We start from the raw sequence: 21,693 nt of genomic DNA, 5'->3' as shown, positions 1-21,693 counted from the left end.
AAGTAATAGGCGGCGCAATCTGGGTGATCTATCGCAGACAAACAACAAGCACACAATAAGAACTCATCTAATGCACAGGTAAAACTCGAACAAGAGAACGAACCAGAAAGTTCAATTTAAGAACTCCAGTTGCAAATAAAGAACGAACCGAACAAAGAAACGGAAAACAAACGGCGGAAGAAAACAACTCGGTTCTAGCAAGTTGAAACTAGGTCAAATTTTACTGGGGCAAAAACTTGTTTAAGTTGATTAGACGGAACGGCGGTTTCGAAACGAAACTCCAGGCGCTTGAATCACCTGATTCCGATAAACGAGCGAGAAGATAAACTAGAACGAAGATCGGATCTGAGATCGCGATCGCGGAATAAATCCGACGAGAAGAAAAAGAAGAACGGTTATACGAACAGACGTTGTTAACCTAGAAGAATCCGGTGATCACGTTCGTTGAGACGAACGGTCCGAAAGAAGAACAAAACCGATCTAGGGTTTCGGAGAAGAAAACCGAAACGAAAAACCGATCTAGAAAACGAATCAGAGGAGAAGAAAAGAATCGGAACGATTAGAAGAAAATGATCCGAGGAAAAGAGACGCAGGCAACCTCCGGCGAGAGGCTCCGGCGGCGTGGCGTAGGGCGGCGGCGGCGTGGGCAAGGTGCGGCGGCGCGGGTGTGGGGTGGGGTGCGGCTTGGGGCTTGAGGTTTGGTTTGATGGGTTTAGAGGGGGGTGTTGGGGTATTTATATTGGTGAGGGGAGAGGAGACTTGGGGTAGGGGACAAGAAAAAGAGAGGAAAAAGAGTCCTAGAAGAAAAAGGAAAACGGAATAAAGGAAAAGGGGGGGCTACCGGCCTTGAGTCCTACTAGGACTCGGCCTAGAGGCGAGGCGAGGCGGCGGCGCTGCCTGCGCCTGGCGCGCGCGCAGGGGCTGGGGCGGCCGGCTGGCTGGGCCTTTGGCCCGGCTAGCCTGGCGGGAGGCTCCTTTTGTTTTTTTATAAATAATTCCGCGCGCAGAAAAGCAAAGAAAAAGAAAACTAAACGGACTCCAAAAATACTGAAGTAAATTTTCCCCGACTCCTAAAAATGAGCCGAACAAAATGAACTTTTCTCCGGGCGTAAAATGCAATTTTTGAAAACGCACATTTTTCCCTATCCAAATAAAATGCAACAAAACTCCGGCAAAACAAAAATTGATCTATTTATTAAATCTTCATTTTTCCTCAGTTTTGGGAAAGTCATATTATTCCCTCTCCTATATTTTTGATATCGGAAAAATTATTGAAGATGAAATAAATAAATCAAATGATACTTTTTTTAAAATTCGAGAAAACTCTCAAATATGAAAATAACGAAATCTCCAACTCTCTCCGTGGATCCTTGAGTTGCGGGAAATTTCTAGGATCAACCAAAATGCAAGAAAATATGATATGCATGATGATCTAGTGTATAACATTCCAAATTGAAAATTTGGGATGTTACAAGTGGATATCGTTATGTTCTTACTTCACAGATGATTTGAGTAGATGTTGAGTATATTTACTTGATAAATCATGAGTCTGAATTATTGAAAGGTTCAAGTAATTTCAGGGTGAAGTTGAAAGATCGTCGTGACAAGAGGATAAAATATCTATGATATGATCATAGAGATGAATATCTGAATTACGAGTTTGGCACAGAATTAAGACATTGTGGAAGTTGTTTCACAACTAATACAGCCTGGAACACCGTAGTGTGATGGTGTGTCCGAACATCATAACTGCACCCTATTGGATATGATGCATACCATGATGTCTCTTATCGAATTACCACGATAGTTTATGGGTTGGGTATTAAAGACAACCACATTCACTTTAAATAGGGCACCATGTAATTCTGATGAGATGACACCATATGAACTATGGTTTAGAGAAACCTAAGCTGTCATTTCTTATAAGTTTGGGGCTGCGACGCTTATGTGAAAAAGTTTCAGGCTGATAAGCTCGAACCCAAAGCGGATAAATGCATCTTCATAGGACACCCAAAACAGTTGGGTATACCTCCTGTCTCAGATCCGAAAGCAATAAGGGATTGTTTCTAGAATCGGGTCCTTTCTCGAGGAAAAGTTTCTCTCGAAAGAATTGAGTGGGAGGATGGTGGAGACTTGATGAGGTTATTGAACCGTCTCTTCAACTAGTGTGTGGCAGGGCACAGGAAGTTGTTCCTGTGGCACCTACACCAATTGAAGTGGAAGCTTATGATAGTGATCATGAAACTTCAGATCAAGTCACTACCAAACCTCGTGGGATGACAAGGATGCGTACTACTTCAGAGTGGTACGTAATCCTGTCTTGGAAGTCATGTTGCTAGACAACAATGAACCTACGAGCTATGGAAAAGCGATGGTGGGCCTGGATTCCAAAATGGCTCGAGGCCATATAATCCGAGAGAGGACCCATATATGAAAACAAAGTGTAGACTTTGGGGGAACTACTTGATGGTCGTAAGGCTGTTAGGTACATATGGATTTTAAAAGGAAGACGGACAATGATGGTAAATGTCACCATTAAGAAAGCTCGACTTGTCGTTAAGATGTTTTCCGACAAGTTCAAGGAGTTGACTGCGATGAGACTTTCTCACTCGTAGCGATGCTAAGAGTCTGTTGGAATTATATTAGCAATTACTGCATTATTTGTGAAATCTTGCAGATAGGATGCCAAAAACCATTGTTTCCTCGACGATTTTTGAGGAAAGGTTGTATGTGATACAACCGGAAGGTTTTGTTACTCCTGAAAGATGCTAATAAGTATGCAAAGCTCCAGCAATCCTTCTAAGGACTGGAGTAAGCATCTCGGAATTGGAATGTATGCTTTGATAAGATGATCAAAGATTTTGGGTGTATACAAAGTTTATGAGAAACTTGTATTTCCAAAAGGGTGAGTGGGAGCACTATAGAATTTCTGATAAATATATGTTGACATATTGTTGATCAGAAATGACGTAGAATTTCTGGAAAGCATATAGGGTTATTTGGAAAGTGTTTTTCAATGGAAAGCCTGGATCAAGCTACTTGAACATTGAGCATCAAGATCTATAAGGATAGATCAAAACGCTTAATGGTACTTTCAAATGAGCACATACCTTGACATGATCTTGAAGGTGTTCAAGATGGATCAGTCAAAGAAGGAGTTCTTGCCTGAGTTGTAAGGTATGAAGTTAAGACTTAAAGCTCGACCACGGCAGAATAGAGAGAAAGGACGAAGGTCGTCCCCTATGCTTAAGACATAGGCTCTACAGTATGCTATGCTGTGTACCGCACCTGAAATGTGCCTTGCCATGAGTCAGTCAAGGGGTACAAGAGTGATCTAAGAATGGATCATAGGACAGCGGTCAAAGTTATCCTTAGTAACTAGTGGACTAAGGAATTTTCTCGATTATGGAGGTGGTAAAAGAGTTCGTCGTAAAGGGTTATGCCGATGCAAACTTTGACACTAATCCAGATTATTCTGAGTAGTAAAATGGATTCGTATAGTAGAACAGTTATTTGGAATAGCTCCAAATGTAGCGTAGTAGTTGCATCTACAAGATGACATAAGAAATTTGCGAAGTACATACGGATCTGAAAGATTCAGACCCGTTGACTATAACATCTCTCACAAGCATAACATGTTCAAACCCAGAACTCATCGAGTGTTAATCACATGGTAATGTGAACTAGATTATTGACTCTAGTAAACTCTTTGGGTGTTAGTCACATGGGGATGTGACCTTGAGTGTTAATCACATAGCGATGTGAACTGGATTATTGACTCTAGTGCAAGTGGGAGACTGTTGGAAATATGCCCTAGAGGCAATAATAAATTAGTTATTATTATATTTCCTTGTTCATGATAATCGTTTATTATCCATGCTAGAATTGTATTGATAGGAAACTCAGATACATGTGTGGATACATAGACAACACCATGTCCCTAGTAAGCCTCTAGTTGACTAGCTCGTTGATCAATAGATGGTTACGGTTTCCTGACCATGGACATTGGATGTCATTGATAACGGGATCACATCATTAGGAGAATGATGTGATGGACAAAGATGCAATCCTAAGCCTAGCACAAGATCATGTAGTTCGTATGCTAAAGCTTTTCTAATGTCAAGTATCATTTCCTTAGACCATGAGATTGTGCAACTCCCAGATACCGTAGGAGTGCTTTGGGTGTGCCAAACGTCACAACGTAACTGGGTGGCTATAAAGGTACACTACAGGTATCTCCGAAAGTGTCTGTTGGGTTGGCACGAATCGAGACTGGGATTTGTCACTCCGTGTAAACGGAGAGGTATCTCTGGGCCCACTCGGTAGGACATCATCATAATGTGCACAATGTGATCAAGGAGTTGATCACGGGATGATGTGTTATGGAACGAGTAAAGAGACTTGCCGGTAACGAGATTGAACAAGGTATCGAGATACCGACGATCGAATCTCGGGCAAGTATCGTACCGCTAGACAAAGGGAATTGTATACGGGATTGATTAAGTCCTTGACATCGTGGTTCATCCGATGAGATCATCGTGGAACATGTGGGAGCCAACATGGGTATCCAGATCCCGCTGTTGGTTATTGACCGGAGAGTCATCTCGGTCATGTCTGCATGTCTCCCGAACCCGTAGGGTCTACACACTTAAGGTTCGGTGACGCTAGGGTTATAGAGATATTAGTATGCGGTAACCCGAAAGTTGTTCGGAGTCCCGGATGAGATCCCGGACGTCACGAGGAGTTCCGGAATGGTCCGGAGGTAAAGAATTATATATAGGAAGTGCTATTTCGGCCATCGGGACAAGTTTCGGGGTCACTGGTATTGTACCAGGACCACCGGAAGGGTCCCGGGGGTCCACCGGGTGGGGCCACCTGCCCCGGGGGCCACATGGGCTGTAGGGGGTGCGCCTTGGCCTACATGGGCCAAGGCCACCAGCCCCAAGAGGCCCATGCGCCAAGAGAAGAGGGAAAGGAAGAGTCCTAAAGGGGGAAGGCACCTCCGAGGTGCCTTGGGGAGGAGGGACTCCTCCCTGGCCGCACCCTTCCTTGGAGGAAGGGCCAAGACTACGCCCCCCCCCCTCTCCCTTGGCCCTATATATAGTGGGGGGAAGGGAGGGCAACCAAACCTAAGTCCTGGCGCCTCCCTCTCCCTCCCATGACACATATTCCTCCTCCCGCAGCGCTTGGCGAAGCCTTGTTGGAATCCCGCTACTTCCACCACCACGCCGTCGTGCTGCTGGATCTCCATCAACCTCTCCTTCCCCCTTGCTGGATCAAGAAGGAGGAGACGTCGCTGCTCCGTACGTGTGTTGAACGCGGAGGTGCCGTCCGTTCGGCGCTAGGATCATCGGTGATTTGGATCACGACGAGTACGACACCATCAACCCCGTTCTCTTGAACGCTTCCGCGCGCGATCTACAAGGGTATGTAGATCCACTCCTCCCTCGTTGCTAGATGACTCCATAGATAGATCTTGGTGACACGTAGGAAAATTTTGAATTTATGCTACGTTCCCCAACAAGAACTATCAATCTAGTTGGCCAAACCGAACGGATAATTCAAAGAGACTTGCAAAGATAACCAATCATACATAAAAGAATTCAGAGAAGATTCAAATATTATTCATAGATAGACTTGGTCATAAACCCACAATTCATCGGTCTCAACAAACACACCGCAAAAAGAAGATTACATCAAATAGATCTCCACGAGAGAGGGGGAGAACTTTGTATTGAGATCCAAAAAGAGAGAAGAAGCCATCTAGCTACTAACTATGGACCCGAAGGTCTGAGGTAAACTACTCACACTTCATTGGAGAGGCTATGCTGATGTAGAAGCCCTCCGTGATGACGACCCTCTCCGGCGGAGCTCCAGAACAGGCCCCAAGATGGGATCTCATGGATACAGAAAGTTGCGGCGGTGGAATTAGGTTTTTGGCTCCTGTTCTGATCGTTTGGGGGTACGTAGGTATATATAGGAGGAAGAAGTACGTCGGTGGAGCTCCGAGGGGCCCACGAGGCAGGGGGCGCCCTAAGGGGGGGCGCCCCCCACCCTCGTGACCGCCTCTCTGATGCCTTGGCATAGGGTCCAAGTCTCCTGGATCACGTTCGGTGAGAAAATCATGTTCCTGAAGGTTTCAATCTGTTTGGACTCTGTTTGATATTCCGTTTCTTCGAAACACTGAAATAGGCAAAAAACAGCAATTCTGGGCTGTCCTCCGGTTAATAGGTTAGTCCCAAAAATAATATAAAAGTGGAAAATAAAGCCCAATATAGTCCAAAACAGTAGATAATATAGCATGGAGCAATCAAAAATTATAGATACATTGGAGACGTATCAATGTCCTTGGGACACGACATCTTTTCAATAGCATCAACTTTAGCTTTATCATCTTCAATGCCTCTTTCAGAAATTGTGTGCCCCAAGACAATACCTTCATTAACCATAAAGTGGCATTTCTCCCAATTCAAGACAAGGTTAGTTTCTTCACATCTCTGCAAAACTCGATCAAGGTTGCTTAAGCAATCATCAAAAGAGGATCCATAAACGGAGAAATCATCCATGAATACCTCACATATCTTTTCACAAAAATCAGAAAATATAGCCATCATGCATCTTTGAAAGGTAGCAGGTGCATTACATAAACCAAAAGGCATACGTCTATAAGCAAAAGTACCGAAAGGGCAAGTAAAAGTGGTCTTAGATTGATCATCAGCTGACACAAGTATTTGAGAGAAACCAGAATAACCATCTAGAAAGCAAAAATGTGTATGTTTGGATAATCTTTCTAGCATTTGATCAATAAAAGGTAAGGGGTAATGATCTTTTTTAGTAGCCTTATTTAATTTGTGGAAATCATTACCATCCTATAACCTGTAATAATTCTTTGCGGAATCAACTCATCTTTATCATTAGGAACGACAGTAATACCTCCCTTCTTAGGAACACAATGGACAGGACTTACCCACTGACTATCAGCAACGGGATAAATTATACCTACCTCAAGGAGCTTTAGTATTTATTTTCTTACCACTTCTTTCATCTTAGGATTCAGTCATCGTTGCTGATCAATAACTGGTTTGGCATCTTTTTCCAAATTAATTTTGTGTTGACATAGAGTGGGACTAATGCCCTTAAGATCATCAAGAGTACATCCAATAGCATCACGGTGCTTCTTCAGAGTTTTCAATAATTTTTCTTCCCCCTTCTCTGAAAAGTTAGCGCTAATAATAACAGGATATATCTTCTTTTCATCAAGATAAGCATATTTAAGAGTATCAGGCAATGGTTTAAGCTTAAACACAGGATCACCCTTGGGTGGAGGAGGATCCCCTAAGATTTCAACATGCAAGTTGTGTTTCAGAATAGGTCCCTATTTAAAGAACACTTCATCTATTTCCCTTCTTTCATTCATAAATATATTATTTTCATGGTCTAGCAAATATTGTTCTAAAGGATCACTAGGAGGTACAACAATAGAAGCAAGACCAACAATTTCATCTTTACTAGGCAATTCCTCTTCACGGTGTTGTCTACGAAAATTAGAAAAGTTGAACTCATGAGACATATCACCCAAACCAATAGTAACCACATCCTTTTCGTAGTCTATCCTAGCATTAACAGTGTTTAAGAAGGGTCTACCAAATATGATGGGACAAAAGCTATCTTGTGGGGAACCAAGAACAAGAAAATCAGGAGGATATTTAGTTTTCCCACAAAAGACTTCAACATCTCTAACGATCCCAATTGGTGAAATAGTATCTCTATTGGCAAGTTTAATTGTGACATCAATATCTTCTAACTCAGCAGGTGCAATATCATGCATAATTTCTTTGTATAAGTCAATAGGTATTGCACACGCACTAGCACCCATATCACACAAGCCATGATAACAATGATCTCCTATTTTAACAGAAATAACATGTGCTACCTCTTGAGCACTGCGTTGGTTTTCCCTAGAAGAGGAAAGGGTGGTGCAGTAAAGTAGCGTAAGTATTTCCCCCAGTTTTTTAGAACCAAGGTATCAATCCAGTAGGAGGCCGCGCGCAAGTCCCTCACACCTACACAAACAAATAAATCCTCGCATCCAACGCGATAAGGGGTTGTCAATCCCTACACGGTCACTTACGAGAGTGTCGGTGTACAAAAAGAGGGGTACACTTTTTGTACCCCTATAACTGTGCACGGGCAGTCCGAGCCGCGGGCACCACCACACCAAGCAAGGCAAGGGAGGTGAGCCAGGGTAAGACCGAAGCTCAAGAGAACTAGAACAACGCCAAGGCCAAGACCACGAAGAGCAAAGGGGACGAAGCGGACTCCCCCGGCAAGATCCTTGCCGGGGGACAGTTCTAGCAGCCCCGGCAAGACCCTTGCTGCGGCGACTCGTCCCGCGCCTACGGAGCAAATCACCCTTGAGTCCACTGCCCCCAAAGGGCAAGGATTCGGGGGACATCCCCGTGGCGACATGCAGATCTTTGTGAAGACATTCAAGACCGGATACACACTAAGGAGACGACAACCCTTGGTGGGATCCCAGCCGAGGAAGACCACAAGGCCCCCGGCAAGCGCCTTGCCGGGGATGACGGCAGGCGCCTCAGCAAGACCCTTGCCGGGGCCCCGGCAAGGCCCTTGCCGAGGACACCCGCAGGGCCACCATCAGGCCCACGCCGACTAAACTTCCACCACCACATGCATGCAGCTGCCGACCCAATCAGCTGGGCAGGCACCTGCGTGGCGGCATGCAGATCTTTGTGAAGACCCACCACTGCGCCACCTCAGCTGCCTGCCTACCTACGTGGCATCTTAGGCGTCGCTGGCCAGGGCGTGTGTCGACACAAGAAGGAGCGGCGACGGACGAGGAAGATCTCTCCCCCGTCCCCGATAAAGCAAGGACACCTAAGCAAGACGCATTAAATGCGCCTTGTCATGTAATGCGAGGGATAACCTCGCATCACTGTTCCCTTTCCACCTCTTGTGTGCCACTGTGGCAACCCCTTTTTCTATAAAAGGAGGCCCGAGGCGACCAGGGGAGGGATTCGGCTTTTTGGAGCTCCTCACGCCCCATAGCTAGCTCAAGAACACCGATATACAATCCACCAAAGCAGGAGTAGGGTTTTACGCATCCTTGCGGCCCGAACCTGGATAAACAAACTGTGGGCTACCTGTTAGATCCGCTCTTCCCACGACCCCGCGCCCCGCTAACCGTAGTAGGAATTCTCGTTATCCCATAGGTGTCGTTCCACACCGACAGAGAGTGAGATGTGATAGATATGATAAGATAATATTTTTGGTATTTTTATGATAAACATGCAAAGTAAAATAAAAGGCAATCTTTGGCGCGCCAGGTAGGGGGCGCAGTTGTGAGAATCGGCTCTAGCAGTTAGTTCGACGCTTCTTCGTCATCATGGCACCCAAGAAGAAGAAGACGGTGGTGGTTGGCCAGTCAGAAGCCGGACAGACCGTCCCGACGCGGGCGAGCAGCGGACCGGTCGCAGAGAGGACCTGGGGCGCTGCTCGCGAACACCAACACCATCCCAGCAGCCGGAGTTTGGGAGGCGGCGATGTTTGTGTGCCTGGTAACGGGCCACACGTCGCCAAATCCAAAGGCGGAGCCAAGTCCTTCGTGGGTGGAGCGGGGCCTTCCAAGGTCATCGCCGCCCCGCCCGAAGGCGACTCGAGGGCCTCCAAGACTCCCACGCCGGCGTCAACAGCGCGCTCCTCCCAGGCAGCGCGCGACGAACGGCGTAATCATGCCGAAGATCCCGGGCGTCACCACGGGAAGAGCCCCGAGCCCCACCCCCGGGACGTAGAAGACCTGCCCACTCGCCGAGGCGCTGGTGAAAACGGCATGCGACCGCGGGGTCATGATAGAGCTCCTTCTGACATGGTCAGAAGTCGAAGCGCGTCGCGATCCGTGCAGGTTTCGCTGCCACCGATGCCAGCAGAGGCCCTGGTGCACACGCAGTTGCTCCTCGACTTTCCTCCCACTACGGGGAAACTCAACGAATGGAGAGCCACTATCCAAAGCCTTGTTGCGGTGGCCAACAAAGACGAACCAAGTCCGGTGGGGCCCCCGGGTCGACACTCCGATGGAGTCCCACGGACCAGTGGCGGAAAAGCCGGCGGCGCCACGACCACGGTGCATTCACCTCTTCCCCATCCGGTACCACGGACGCTGGCTCGTCGCGACATCGCGAGCGACGCCATCTCCATAGCATCGTCTGACCCGCAGACCCACTATGACCAGCGCCAAGTTCTTCGGGAACGAGCCCATGAAGATGCTCGAACCACTATCGAGCGCCGGCGCAGAGCGTGCCACCAGTCAGACAGGCGAGCAGAGCCTGCTGTGAACCACCCGGCCCCGGAGAGCCCTGGAGGCCTACCTTACGAGATAGGTTGTCCGGCTTTTACCCGTGAGTTGCGGCAGTTCCAATGGCCCACTCACCGCACCTTCAAACCTGACGTTGGCAAAAAGTACAGTGGCAAGACTCACCTGTCTGAGTTCCTCAGCATCTACACCATCGCGATGCAAGCCGCCGGAGCCCGCGACGATAAGGTGCTTGCTAATTACTTTCCATTGGCTCTTAAACCAACGCCATGTCGTGGTTGATGCACTTGCCGGTAGACTCTATTTCCTCCTGGTCGGATTTGTGCCATGAGTTTGTGGGCGCCTTTACTGGGGGTCACCAAGCCCATGGCCAAGAAAGCGACCTGCATGTCATTCCTCAGAAGGGAGGCGAGAGTCTGCGCAAGTATATATAGAGGTTTAGCCGGGTACAGTACAATATCCCTGATGTTCACCCTGCCGCCATCATCAGCGTGTTCCATCAGAACGTGCGTAACCGCAAGATGCACGAAGAACTGACAATGAACAAGGTGAAAGATGTGGCAGAACTCTATGTTCTTGCTGACAAATGTGCCCGGGCTGAAGAGGGAAGGAAGTACCCCGGTGAAGATGCCGGCGTGGAAACCGACTCCTCAGATGAGGATACTGCCGCCCCGGCGAAGAAAGGCCGGCGCCACAACAGGAAGCGGAAAGGTAAAGTTGTGCTTGCCATCGAGGGATCTGGCGACTCCGGCTCCGCCAAGAAGACCAAGGCAGATGACCCCGGCAAGGAAATTGCCAGATGTGTCGCCTGCCGGGCCTTGGCGGCTGCCGAGAAGCCAGGAAACTCCGACAAGCAATACTGCAAGATCCATCGCACCAAAGGCCATGATCTCCAGAACTGCCAACAGGTTGAGCTCCTTGCTGAGAAGCAGAGGGCTGAATATGAGAGGCGGGACAAGGAGAAAGGCCAGGACAGTGCTGAGGGGTCCGGCAAGAAGCGTGACGGCCAGGCGGGCCGTCGCGGCAAAGATAAACAGCGGGAGAGGCCCGCCCGGGGCCGTGACAAAAAGCCAGAAGACGATGATCACGAAGAGGACGATGAGTCTGGTGACCAAGGATTTCATAAAGCTACAGAGGCCATGTGCGTTGATGGCGGCGCCTCGCTGCATACCTCTCACTGCCAGCTTAAACAGTGGGCGCGTGAGATTACAGCGGCGGAACCGTCGTTTGATGCCCAAAGGCCGCTGAAGTGGTCCAGCACACCTATCATTTTTGACACTGAGGATCACCCTGATCTCACTACTGCAGTCGGGTGCTTGCCATTGTTGGTTTCACCAACGATACGCAACCTCAAGGTGACAAAGATGCTAGTCGATGGCAGGGCTGGTCTGAATTTAATCTCGCCTGCCGTGATCGAGAAATTACAGATTCCTGATGAAGACCTCGAAGAGATGGGCACGTTTCAGGGGGTCAACCCGGGAAGAAGTCAACCTAAGGGAAAGGTCACGTTGCCCGTGACTTTTGGGAGCGATCTGAACTACAGGACAGAAAGGGTTGTGTTTGACGTTGCCAAGATCCCCTTGCCTTACAACGGGATCCTTGGCCGCCCAGCGCTGGCCAAGTTCATGGCGGCATCACATTACGCCTACAACACCCTGAAGATGTCGGGGCCTGTGACGATCATCACCGTCCCATCAGACAAGAAGGATGCGCTAATTTGCGCTGACCAACTCTATCAACAAGCAGTTGCAGCAGCCGCCACTGCCAAGGCGTTTGCTCCTGCCACTGGAGCCCCGGGAAGGCAAAAGAAGAAGACCGATGAGACCTCAGGCACCCACTCCGGCAAGCGCACCTCTTCGGAGTGTAGCGCTCCCGTCGAGGACATGCCAGAGAGCTCCGTCGACAGAAACAAGAAGTCCAGGGCCACACCACCGGGAACCAAGAAGGTTTCTGTCAAGAAGGATGGCACGGGAGGAGCTTTTACCATAAGCTCCACCCTTGGCGACAAATAGGAAGACGCGCTCGTCACCTTCCTGCGGGCGAATGTCGATGTGTTTGCCTGGCAAGAATCCGACATCCCCGGCATTCCCAGGAAGGTGATTGAGCACCACCTTGCTGTCTGTCCTCATGCGCGGCCCGTCAAGCAGAAGGTCAGAAAGCAAGCTTTGGAACGACAAGAGTTCATCACAGGGGAGATCCGGAAACTGGAAGCAGCGGGTTTGGTAAGAGGAGTGCTCCATCCAACGTGGTTGGCCAATCCGGTGGTAGTGCGCAAGGCAAATGGGAAGTGGAGGCTGTGTATTGATTACACAGATATTAATAAGGCTTGTCCCAAAGACCCCTTCCCATTGCTACGCATTGACTAGATTGTTGACTCCACAGCTGGGTGTCATCTGTTGTCATTCCTTGATGCCTACTCCGGCTACCACCAGATCTTCATGGCAAGGGAAGATGAAGAGAAAACGGCATTCATCACCCCATGTGTGCATCTTCGGCGTCCTGTCTGCCAAGCTTCTCGGGTTCTTTGTGTCACAGTGTGGGATAGAGGCCAATCCGGACAAGATCAAAGCTATAGAGCGGATTGAAGCGCCCAAGCGAGTCAAGGATGTGCGTCGGCTTGCCGGTTGCATTGCCGCCATGAGCAGGTTCATCTCCAAGTCCGCTGAGCGCGCCCTTCCCTTTTTCCGATGGAGTGGACACTAGAAGCCGAAGCAGCATTGCAAGATTTGAAGAGGTACCTCTCCTCCGTGCCAATACTAGTTGCGCCTAGGCCACAGGAACCGCTGTTGCTGTACCTGGCGGCAATGAACCAGGTGGTCAGCGCCGCACTAGTGGCGCAGAGAGAAATTGATGATGAGGTAATAGCAGCGACGGAGCCCGATGCCACCGATGCCGAGACGACGCAGCCGGTTGGAGTGCCGCCAAGGAAGAAGATGATGCAGCACCCGGTCTACTTTGTTAGCTCCCTTCTGCAGGGGCTAGATCAAGGTGCTCCAGTGTGCAGAAACTGCTCTTCGGCCTTCTTATGGCCTCGAGGAAGCTGCGTCACTACTTCCAGGCGCACGAAATCACTGTCGTCACTCGCCTCCCTCTGCAACGGATATTGCACAATCCAGACACAACGGGAAGGATCGTAGAGTGGGCACTGGAACTGTCCAGCTTTGGCCTCAAGTTTGAGAGTACCTCGACGATTCAAAGCCGAGTCCTGGCGGAGTTCGTTGCGGAATGGACCGCGACGCCTGACGAAGAAGCCCAAGAGACTGCTCTCCCCGGCAAGGAGGCAAGTTGCGACTGGATCATGTACTTTGATGGAGCTTTCTCCTTACAGGGCGCCGGGGCTGGCGTACTGCTTGTCGCGCCCACCGGAGAGCACCTCAAGTACGTGATCCAGATGCACTTCCCTAGGGAGGTGTCAACAAACAATACAGCTGAGTACGAAGGGTTGCTTGCCGGTCTTAGGATCGCGGCGGACCTCGGAATCAAGAAACTCATCGTCAGAGGCGACTCGCAACTTGTCATCAAGCAAGTCAACAAGGATTACCAGAGCCCGTTGATGAAGGCCTACGTCGATGAAGTGAGAAAGCTGGAAGAGCATTTTGACGATATACAGGCAGAATACGTTCCCCGAGCGGAGAATGATATCGCCAATTACCTGTCAAAACGCGCTGCCCTCAAGCTACCTGTGGAACCAGGTACCTTTGTGCTTCAGCTAACTCAGCCACCCGTTGATCCATCAACAGAGCAAAACAAGAGGAGGAAATCAGGGCCCGGCAAGTACTTTCCCGCCGAGCTCCCCGGAGCCGCCGACAAGGATGTTGCCGGAGATACTGAGCCCGCCACGGGACGGCTAGCTCCGGCGGAGCATCAAGCTCTTGCCGTCGAGACAGCCGCTCCTGTAGCGGAGGAAAAGCCTTTAGTCCTCGCCGTCGAGCCCCAGGCTCCAGCATGGGCACAGCATACCGTCTGATTCCTCCAAACAGGGGAACTTCCTAAGGAGCGGGAAGAAGCGGAAAAAGTAGCCCGTCGCTCTACTATGTACCAGTTCGTCGATGACGTCCTGTACAGAAAGAGGCCGAACGGCGTGAAATTGAAGTGTATCCCTCGAGAGGAAGGACTGGGGTTGTTGGCGGAGATACATGGAGGCATATGTGGATCCCACATCGGGTCAAGGGCCCTTGCCGGCAAAGCGTTTCGGCAAGGCTTCTTCTGGCCCACCGCCCTCCAGGATGCGACGACACTAGTCACCAGGTGTGAAGCGTGTCAGTTCCATTCAAAGAAACTTCATCAGCCAGCTCAAGCCCTTCAAACCATTCCTCTCTCCTGGCCCTTCTCGGTCTGGGGGCTCGACATACTGGGCCCTTTCCCCCGCGCTGTCGGGGGCTTTGAGTACTTGTACATCGCAATCGACAAGTTCACAAAGTGGCCAGAGGTGGAAGCAGTGAGGAAGGTCACAGCTCAGTCAGCCGTCAAATTCTTCAAGGGACTAGTGTGCCGTTTTGGTGTACCCAACAGGGTCATCACCGACAACGGTACACAGTTCACAAGCCGCACCTTCATGCAATATACCCAAGACCTCGGCAGCAAAGTCTGTTTCGCTTCCGTTGCCCACCCACGAAGCAATGGTCAAGCTGAGAGGGCAAACGCTGAAGTGTTGCGAGGCTTAAGGACAAAGACCTTTGACAAGCTGCATAAGAGTGGAAGGCGCTGGATTGATGAATTGCCGGCGGTTCTTTGGTCAATCAGAACGACACCAAATCGAGCCACCGGCCAGACACCCTTTGCCCTGGTTTACGGGGCAGAAGCAGTTCTCCCCACTGAACTCATATACGAGTCACCTCGAGTACTCGCTTATGATGAGCTTGAGCAAGAGCAACTGCGCCAAGATGATGCAACGCTCCTTGAGGAAGATCGTCTTCGGGCGGCTGTGAGAGCAGCGCGCTACCAGCAAGCCTTGCGCCGCTACCATAGCCGCAAGGTTCATGCCCGAAGCTTTGAGGAAGGCGACCTTATTCTTCGGCACGTTCAATCGGCCAAAAATTCCAACAAGTTGACGCTGAAGTGGGAAGGCCCTTATCGGGTAATACGAGTCACCAGGCCCGGCGCAGTCCGCCTGGAGACTGAAGATGCCGTTCCGGTGAGTAACTCCTGGAACATTGAGCATCTTCGCAAGTTTTACCCGTAAGGCGCGGCTTGCCGGGCCCCCCGGCAAGCCACCTTTTGTACGAGCATTGCCGATGACGCATGTAACCCTTTGTACAAAGCCAGGCGCAGACCCTAAGCATAAGTAAATGAAGCGCCGGTGCCCTGAGTTATAGCATGCATGCTAGATCGAGTCTCGTCCTTGGTTAGGGTTGATAGTGCTTAGCGGCAACTAACCCCTAGCTTAGAGGTCGAGTGTGCGTCTCCTTGTCTTTCTTTTGTCTTCTTTGGTTCACAGGACACACGGATATCCGTGTCAAACCACTTGGGGAGGAAAAGAAGATGAAGAGACCAGCATCTAGCCCCCAGCAAGCCAGTATTGCCGGGGGCTGCAAGAGCAAAGATTCACCCACGGCGAACTAGGGTTGCCGGGGGCTGCAGCTTCAGATAAGTTCTTCATCCCTTATCATGCATTCCATTATGGACTGAGGTATGTGAAACCTCGTTTTCCCCTAAGCTACCGTGCTCCCATAACTCTAGGCCCTAGGGCTCGTTCCTGGGGCCAAGTTTGGTCGTAGTCGCGGCAGCGAAAGGATGAAACAAGGAGCCTGGACCCGCCTCATCCCTGCCTCCGCCAAAGGCGTGAGGAAGGTCGAGCGAAGTGGGGAGACGGCAAGGCCTGTTGCCGGGCAAGGAAATGTTTATCTTGAAGATATCAAGGATTTACTCCTTGTCGTGGGTTCCACCCGCAAACAAATGACCCGGCAAGCATCCCTTCTTCATTAAAAACATTCCACTCAGGTACAGTCCATAGGGAATGAAAAACATGAATGATGGGATTACAAGTTTTAAATTCAACAAAGGCCCGAAGGCTTACAAACTAAAAAGAGATAAGGTGCCTGTAATCCCTTTCTTGTCCCTCTCCTCAGGAGGCAGGTCAAGGAGGTGAAAGAGACAAAAGGAGCGCCTAGGCGAGCTACGGGTGGCAGAAGACACCAAGAGAACATCTTGGTAGCCGTCCAAAGGCTGGATGGTGATGGCGGCGCCGGAAGCAGAGCTCGAAGACGAGGCGGTAGGACGTCAGCATGCGTCGAAGGCGTCGGTGCCCGCGTACTCCGACTTGACGGCCTTGACGCCCGCCCTCTTCCTCTTCCGCAGCCTCCCAACGCCAGCCGCCCAAGGAGACGACCCCGAGAAGTTCAGGGAGCCGGCGACGCGGATGATGGGGTCGCCGATGCCGCACAGAGCGGCACCCGACACCTAATCGGACCCATCATCCTGCCGCCTACTGTTGGAAATATGCCCTAGAGGCAATAATAAAAGCATTATTATTATATTTCCTTGTTCATGATAATTGTCTTTATTCATGCTATAATTGTGTTATCCGGAAATCATAATACATGTGTGAATAATAGACACCAACATGTCCCTAGTAAGCCTCTAGTTGACTAGCTCGTTGATCAACGGATAGTCATGGTTTCCTGATTATGGACATTGGATGTCATTGATAACGAGATCACATCATTAGGAGAATGATGTGATGGACAAGACCCAATCCTAAACATAGCACAAGATCATATAGTTCGTTTGCTAGAGTTTTCCAATGTCAAGTATCTTTTCCTTAGACCATGAGATCGTGTAACTCCCGAATACCGTAGGAGTGCTTTGGGTGTGCCAAACATCACAACGTAACTGGGTGACTATAAAGGTATACTACGGGTATCTCCAAAAGTGTCTGTTGGGTTGACACGGATCAAGACTGGGATTTGTCACTCCGTATGACGGAGAGGTATCATTGGGCCCACTCGGTAATGCATCATCATAATGAGCTCAAAGTGACCAAGTGTCTGGTCACGGGATCATGCATTACGGTACGAGTAAAGTGACTTGCCGGTAACGAGATTGAACGAGGTATTGGGATACCGACGATCAGATCTCGGGCAAGTAACATACCGATTGACAAAGGGAATTGTATACGGGGTTGCTTGAATCCTCGACATCGTGGTTCATCCGATGAGATCATCAAAGAGCATGTGGGAGCCAACATGGGTATCCAGATCCCGCTGTTGGTTATTGATCGGAGAGCGATCTCGGTCATGTCTACATGTCTCCCGAACCCGTAGGGTCTACACACTTAAGGTTCGGTGACGCTAGGGTTGTAGGGATATGTATATGCAGTAACCCGAATGTTGTTCGGAGTCCCGGATGAGATCCCGGACGTCATGAGGAGTTCCGGAATGGTCCGGAGGTAAAGAATTATATATAGGAAGTGCTATTTCGGCCATCGGGACAAGTTTCGGGGTCACCGGTATTGTACCGGGACCACCGGAAGGGTCCCGGGGGTCCACCGGGTGGGGCCACCTATCCCGGAGGGCCCCATGGGCTGAAGTGGGAAGGGATCCAGCCCAAAGTGGGCTGGGGCGCCACTTCCCCCTAGGGCCCATGCGCCTAGGGTGGGGGAAACCCTAAAGGAAGAGTCCTAGGAGGGGAAGGCACCTCCTAGGTGCCTTGGGGAGGAGGGATTCCTCCCCTTGGCCGCACCCCCCTAGGAGATTGGATCTCCTAGGGCCGGCGCCCCCCCCTTGGCCCTCCTATATATAGTGGGGAGATGGAGGACTTCTTAACCATGCCTTTGGTGCCTCCCTCTCCCTCTCCAACACCTCCTCCTCCTCCATAGTGCTTGGCGAAGCCCTGCCGAAGTACTGAGCTCCACCACCACCACGCCGTCGTGCTGCTGTTGGAACCATCTGCGGTCCAATGAGCGTTGAGGCTCGCGGTGGCTATCGTTATGTTCTCACCCTCACTGATGACTTGAGTAGATATGGGTATGTCTACTTAATGAAACACAAGTCTGAGACCTTTGAAAAGTTCAAGGAATTTCAGAGTGAGGTTGAGAATCAACGTGACAGGAAAATCAAGTTCCTACGATCAGATCGTGGAGAAGAATACTTGAGTCACGAGTTTGGCACACACTTAAGAAAATGTGGAATAGTTTCACAACTCACGCCGCCTGGAACACCTCAGCGTAATGGTGTGTTCGAACGTCGTAATCGCACTCTATTGGATATGGTGCGATCTATGATGTCTCTTGCCGATTTACCGTTATCTTTTTGGGGCTATGCTTTAGAGACTGCCGCATTCACTTTAAATAGGGCTTCGTCGAAATCCGTTGAGACGACACCGTTTGAATTATGGTTTGGGAAGAAACCTAAGCTGTCGTTTCTAAAAGTTTGGGGATGCGATGCTTATGTCAAGAAACTTCAACCTGAAAAGCTCGAACCCAAATCGGAAAAATGCGTCTTCATAGGATACCCTAAAGAAACTATTGGGTATACCTTCTACCTCAGATCCGAAGGCAAGATCTTTGTTGCCAAGAATGGGTCCTTTCTAGAGAAAGAGTTTCTCTCGAAAGAAGTAAGTGGGAGGAAAGTAGACCTTGATGAAGTATTACCTCTTGAACCGGAAAATGGCGCAACTCAAGAAAATGTTTCTGAGGTGCCTGCACCGACAAGAGAGGAAGTTAATGATGATGATCAAGATACTTCTGATCAAGCTCCTACTGAAATTCGAAGGTCCACAAGGACACGTTCCGCACCAGAGTGGTACGGCAACCCTGTCTTGGAAATCATGTTGTTAGACAACGGTGAACCTTCGAACTATGAAGAAGCGATGGCGGGCCCGGATTCCGACAAATGGCTAGAAGCCATGAAATCCAGATAGGATCCATGTATGAAAACGAAGTATGGACTTTGACTGACTTGCCCGTAGAGCGGTGAGCCATAGAAAATAAATGGATCTTTAAGAAGAAGACAGACGCGGATGGTAATGTGACCATCTATAAAGCTCGGCTTGTCGCTAAGGGTTATCGACAAGTTCAAGGGGTTGACTACGATGAGACTTTCTCACCGGTAGCGAAGCTAAAGTCCGTCCGAATCATGTTAGCAATTTCCGCTTTCTACGATTATGAGATATGGCAAATGGACGTCAAAATGGCATTCCTTAATGGTTTCCTTAAGGAAGAATTGTATATGATGCAGCCGGAAGGTTTTGTCGATCCTGAGAATGCTGACAAGGTGTGCAAGCTCCAACGCTCGATTTATGGGCTGGTGCAAGCATCTCGGAGTTGGAACATTCGCTTTGATGAGATGATCAAATCGTTTGGGTTTACGCAGACTTATGGAGAAGCCTGCGTTTACAAGAAAGTGAGTGGGAGCTCTGTAGCATTTCTCATATTGTATGTAGATGACATACTTTTGATGGGAAATGATATAGAACTTTTGGATAGCATTAAGGCCTACTTGAATAAGAGTTTTTCAATGAAGGACCTTGGAGAAGCTGCTTATATATTAGGCATCAAGATCTACAGAGATAGATCAAGACGCCTCATAGGTCTTTCACAAAGCACATACCTTGATAAGATATTGAAGAAGTTCAATATGGATCAGTCTAAGAAGGGGTTCTTGCCTGTGTTGCAAGGTGTGAAATTGAGCTCAGCTCAATGTCCGTCCACGGCAGAAGATATAGAAGAGATGAGTGTCATCCCCTATGCCTCAGCCATAGGTTCTATTATGTATGCCATGCTGTGTACCAGACCTGATGTAAACCTTGCTGTAAGTTTGGTAGGAAGGTACCAAAGTAATCCCGGCAAGGAACACTGGACAGCGGTCAAGAATATCCTGAAGTACCTAAAAAGGACTAAGGAAATGTTTCTCGTTTATGGAGGTGACGAAGAGCTCGTCGTAAAGGGTTACGTCGACGCTAGCTTCGACACAGATCTGGATGACTCAAAGTCACAAACCGGATACGTGTATATTTTGAATGGTGGGGCAGTAAGCTGGTGCAGTTGCAAGCAGAGCATCGTGGCGGGATCTACATGTGAAGCAGAGTACATGGCAGCCTCGGAAGCAGCACATGAAGCAATTTGGGTGAAGGAGTTCATCACCGACCTAGGAGTCATACCCAATGCGTCGGGGCCGATCAAGCTCTTCTGTGACAACACTGGAGCTATTGCTCTTGCCAAGGAGCCCAGGTTTCACAAGAAGACAAGGCACATCAAGCGTCACTTCAACTCCATTCGTGAAAATGTTCAAAATGGAGACATAGATATTTGTAAAGTACACACGGACCTGAATGTAGCAGATCCGTTGACTAAACCTCTCCCTAGAGCAAAACATGATCAACACCAGAATTCCATGGGTGTTCGATTCATCACAATGTAACTAGATTATTGACTCTAGTGCAAGTGGGAGACTATTGGAAATATGCCCTGGAGGCAATAATAAAAGCATTATTATTATATTTCCTTGTTCATGATAATTGTCTTTATTCATGCTATAATTGTGTTATCCGAAAATCGTAATACATGTGTGAATAATAGACACCAACATGTCCCTAGTAAGCCTCTAGTTGACTAGCTTGTTGATCAACGGATAGTCATGGTTTCTGACTATGGACATTGGATGTCATTGATAACGAGATCACATCATTAGGAGAATGATGTGATGGACAAGACCCAATCCTAAACATAGCACAAGATCGTATAGTTCGTTTGCTAGAGTTTTCCAATGTCAAGTATCTTTTCCTTAGACCATGAGATCGTGTAACTCCCAGATACCGTAGGAGTGCTTTGGGTGTGCCAAACGTCACAACGTAATTGGGTGACTATAAAGGTATACTACGGGTATCTCCGAAAGTGTCTGTTGGGTTGACACGGATCAAGACTGGGATTTGTCACTCCGTATGACGGAGAGGTATCACTGGGCCCACTCGGTAATGCATCATCATAATGAGCTCAAAGTGACCAAGTGTCTGGTCACGGAATCATGCATTACAGTACGAGTAAAGTGACTTGCCGGTAATGAGATTGAACGAGGTATTGGGATACCGACGATCAGATCTCGGGCAAGTAACATACCGATTGACAAAGGGAATTGTATACGGGGTTGCTTGAATCCTCGACATCGTGGTTCATCCGATGAGATCATCAAGGAGCATGTGGGAGCCAACATGGGTATCCAGATCCTGCTGTTGGTTATTGACCGGAGAGCGATCTCGGTCATGTCTACATGTCTCCCGAACCCGTAGGGTCTACACACTTAAGGTTCGGTGACGCTAGGGTTGTAGGGATATGTATATGCAGTAACCCGAATGTTGTTCGGAGTCCCGGATGAGATCCCGGACGTCACGAGGAGTTCCGGAATGGTCCGGAGGTAAAGAATTATATA

Source organism: Triticum urartu, chromosome 3A (genome assembly GCF_056163025.1).
Source record: "Triticum urartu cultivar PI428250 chromosome 3A, HENAU_Tu73, whole genome shotgun sequence".
NCBI lineage: Eukaryota > Viridiplantae > Streptophyta > Magnoliopsida > Poales > Poaceae > Triticum > Triticum urartu.
Note: the sequence above shows the minus strand (reverse complement) of the source record.